Raw genomic sequence first — 4,327 nt, 5'->3', positions numbered from 1 at the left:
GTGTCTGACGGAGGATTTCCTGGGCACCTCAGGATCCACTACTTCATCCTGGATGGAACACGCTGGAAAATGAATTAAAATAAAGACAGCTGTTGATATCTTGCTGCAGAAGATCAGAGAAATGAGTCATTATTTATTCACAGCTTACATGTTTGATCCCATTTTTCGTCATCCGCAGAGCAAAGCCCCCTGAATCCGAGTTTGGCTTCAGAAAGGACTTACACTGTGGGTTGCACTTACAACTGTGCAGGCAAATGCCTGTATTGAGATGAGACATTACAGAAAGGTAGTAGATTGGAGTGACCAAGAGCGTAGGGTCTGGTGCATAGGATCTGAGCTCGAGGACTTTTGAGAAGCTGCTAGAACCTGAGGAAGTTCTATAGACCCCTCTGGGCCTCCGATCCCTAGTCTGAATGTGGAAATGTTGATAATGGCCTACGTTATGTTAAAACAGTAAAAATAGTTAAACAGACCACTTAAAGCCTTAAGACTGGTGCTTCCTAAGTGCCATAAAGTGTTCAATTGTTTCGTGTCTGGAAGAAGAACCCAGGCCCTTGGTAGTGGTTAATAGAGAAGGAATTGGGGACTCCAGGGCAGTGGAGGGTAAAATTCTCTTCATTCTTGACATGGGTCCCATGCTTTAGAACTCATGAAAATTTCTGTCCGAATTTCCCGTGGTGCCCACATCAGTCCAGAGAGATGAGCAGAGCAGGGGCTGCCACTCAGAGTTGACGGTTCAGGGAAGTGAAATGAAGAGATTTGAGCGGCCTGCCCAGATTCACAGCACTGACCAATGATAGATCTGGGACAAGAATTTGGTTGATTTTCCGGGGACAGAGATCCCTGAACACCTGAGGCCTCTAAATCATGGCTTGGACCCTGAACCTGGAGCTCATTCCACTCCCTTTCTCAATCCTCCTGCACCAAGGGCTCTTCAGGAAGGTCGAGGTATTGGAAGAGGTGCTGAGTCCAGAAAAAAGCTCAAATCATTAAACAAAACATAACTCCTGTCTCTAGGTTTTAACTCCTGGGCTAAAATATGGCACTTTCCTGCAAACGAAGCCTCTCTGAGGAACAAATGCAAATGTCTGGTCATCCTACCCAGCGCCCGTACTGTCAGCTCTCTGGCAGTGAGCAGCCCTCCATGACCAACTGACCACACCAAGGGACCAAGTTCTGCTTGGCCCCCAGGGTAGTTCGGAACTTAGGACATTCCAGACTAACTACCACTTGATGGCTGTGCCAAGAATAAACTTCCCTTCAACTGAACCATCCTGAACAAGCAATTAATGGGAATGAACTGAAAATGTGGCACCCCAGTTGGGTTTTCAGTGGTTTCTTCTGTATCTGGTCTATAAAATAGTGTTTAAAAAAAAAAAAAAAAAAAAAAAAAAGGCCAGGCATGGTGGCTCACGCTTGTAATCCCATCATTTGGGAGGCCAAGGCAGGTGGATCAGGAGGTGAGGCGTTCAGGAGTTCAAGACCTGCCTCGCCAACATAGTGAAACCCTGTCTCTACTAAAAATACAAAAATTAGCCTGACGCGGTGGCGGGTGCCTGCAGTCCCAGCTACTCAGGAGGCTGAGGCAAGAGGTGGCTGAGTCCAGAGAAGAGCTCAGATCATTCAAACAGAAACCTCTGGCCCCTGGCCTTGCTTTGTGGTGAGCATGTGACCAGTGACCACCCCAAGGGACCAGGGGTCGGCTTGGCCCCCAAGCTGGCTCAGGACTCAGGACGTTCCGAGCCAACTGCCACTTAACGGCTGTGCCAGAAAAAACTTTCCTTCAACTGACCAACCCTGCACGAGCAGTTAACGGAAGTTAACTGAAAACGTGGCCACTGGGGCTGGTGCATCAGTGGTTTGATGAACTAAGTCTGTGACCCACCCATCTTGCTGACGGCTGACCTGAGCAGCTACCTGAGAGTGGGCAGCGCCTCGATGAAGGGCACTGAATGGCCTGGAAGCCACCCTGGTGAGCAGGCCCTCGAGGTTAATGAGACACAGGTAAGGTGGGCCCCGGGCCATGAGCAGGTGCTGTGAGCAGGAAAGCGAGTTCCCTCGCCTGCTCGCAGGAGACAACCCAGATAGACCAAAAGCCGAGACCACAAAACCATGTGACAGCTGAGACCAATGTTGGCTTTTTAGACCTTGAAGGCAAGCGTGTTGGTGTTACAGTGATAGAATTAGAACCTGGGGGAAGGTGACGGAGCTGATGAAAATTTGAAGGAGGTGGAGGTTGCAGTGAGCCGAGATTGTGCCACTGCACTCCAGCCTGGGCGACAGAGGGCAACCCCGTCTCCAAAAACAAAGGAACAAACCAAAAAAAAAAAGAAAGAAAGAAAAGGAGAGTTCTCATCCCAGCCAAGTAGAAAGATACAACTTTTCCAGGAAAAAAGAAACAGAAGGCGATGATGTGGGACCTGTAAATTACACATAAAGAGACACGGTACAAGTCGAACTTCTGAGGCATCAGTCTGAGAAGTTTTAAAAAGAAATACATTTCAGAATGAAAAATGGTTACCTCTTGTATTCTCATTGAGAACAAATCCATATCTTAAGAACAGCTTTTCAACCAAAATTCTAGTTTGATATTAGCGTATGTTTAATACTGTAGCTAATTTTAATAAGACCTTATAAACAAATCTATCCCAGTTTTGATTGGGATTAGAAATTATGAGGTTACAAAACATGTTTCATAAGCCTTTTATCACCACGTAACGTTTTCTATTTTATAACTGTTTACATTCATTCAGTTGTATTTATCTTTTAAAATTTTCTTTAAAACAATCCCCAAAACCTTTAAACTAGGCAAAATTGTTTCAAATCATGAAATAACTCATTACTGTTTTAGCAGTCTCTGCATTTAGCCTGCTGTAATATTTGGTTTCAGGTTTGGATGTCTCTATTCAGAAGACTGGCCTGTAACCCCCCTCTCGTGGGCTGTCTCACACCGCACTTGGTATCAAGATTCTCCGGATCTGGTGAAGGCAGTGTTGCTGTGTTCCTTCCGGATCTATTCTAGCGAAAAGCCTGCATAAAATTGGCATGGGAAATGGGACATTTTTCTAAATAGAGGAAAACGTTTAAGGCAAAAATCTTGATAGAAAAATCAAGAACACAAATTGAGTCGTAAAACTCTAAAATTTGTACATCTATAGACAAGCTGGAGTTGGGGAAACAAAAAAAAAATCAGGGAGACATTTTAAGTACAAGTGGCTGATCTGAAGAAACTGCAGTGAGAAGAGGGAAATGAGCACATCTTGAGAACAGCAGCAAAGGTCGCCTCCCGTCGTGATCACTGGTCTCCTGGCTCTGCACAGTGTGAAACAGCAGTTCACAGAGTGGCAGCTGGGACGGAGGCAGGACCTTCATCATGAGATGACAGCGGGTGCACTCAGCGTGCTACGGCCGTAGACAAGGGCTCCATCTTCAGACGACCTCCGTGACAGGTCACCGTACAATGTTCAAACGAACACATGCCACACCGTGGGGTCCAGCTGCTTCTATCTAGACCAACGTCTTTTGGTTACAAATTCTACATTCTTTTTAAAAGCCAGCATTTCTCATGAGGAAAATGCTGTCTGCCATGCAGTCTGTCCCTGAAGCTGTCACCTATGGGTGCCATCTTGAATCAGGGCTTAGTTGGTAATGGACTCTTATTTACATTTGCCCACCAAGAAATTCTGCAATTCATCTATAATTTCCATGGTGAGATTTGCATATCATAATGCAAATAAAATGGAAACAAACCAAGAGAAATAAAATTCTCCTCTCAAAGAAAGAAAGAAGACTTTACCTGGCAAAGAGCTAGCGTCATTTCTGGAAACATCTCACTGGCCACCGTCGCTAGGAAACACAGAGTCACTGTCAGCCGTGGGAGCTGCTGAAGGACCTCTGGCAGTCTTGGGTGCTGGGCACACAGGGCTGGCGTGTGTGGAGGAGGTGGGCGAGAGCACGGGCTGAGCTGCTGCTGGGCCACCCTCCTTGGTGGTGAAGGAGGCAAAGGACACCCTCAGGAGAGCCCTGGCAGACAGAGTCTCGGGTCTGTGGCTAAGCCACCCTCATCACTGTGAAGTAGGCAGTGTGTTCACACAGGCAGCACACAAATGCACGACATCCCTTCAGGACAGGGTCTCCTCACAGAAAGAAGCCCGGTAAATATCCTCTTTTTCATAAAAATGTTACTATGTCATTTAACCTTCCTAAAAATGCCTATGCTCCTACTGGAGTTATTTTAATGGACTTTAAAATATAGTGAGCTATATACAATATTTACTATTTTAATCCTTAATTTCACGATCCAGGAGCAGACAGGACCACAACAGCA

The 4,327-nt window shown here is 46.0% G+C and overlaps 1 long non-coding RNA gene across 1 annotated transcript; it reads left to right on the top strand.

The window, feature by feature from the left end:
* Positions 1-581: 581 nt before the first annotated feature.
* LOC112617506 lies at positions 582-3,177 on the top strand. The gene is made up of 4 exons (XR_003117917.1): positions 582-942; positions 1,449-1,460; positions 1,593-2,004; positions 2,891-3,177. It is a non-coding gene; the product is annotated as an uncharacterized LOC112617506 (long non-coding RNA).
* Positions 3,178-4,327: the final 1,150 nt, after the last annotated feature.

This window comes from Theropithecus gelada, unplaced genomic scaffold (assembly GCF_003255815.1).
Source record: "Theropithecus gelada isolate Dixy unplaced genomic scaffold, Tgel_1.0 HiC_scaffold_2133, whole genome shotgun sequence".
NCBI classification, from domain to species: domain Eukaryota; kingdom Metazoa; phylum Chordata; class Mammalia; order Primates; family Cercopithecidae; genus Theropithecus; species Theropithecus gelada.
The sequence above is the reverse complement of the archived record's forward strand: the minus strand, read 5'-3'. Positions and strand labels throughout refer to the sequence as shown.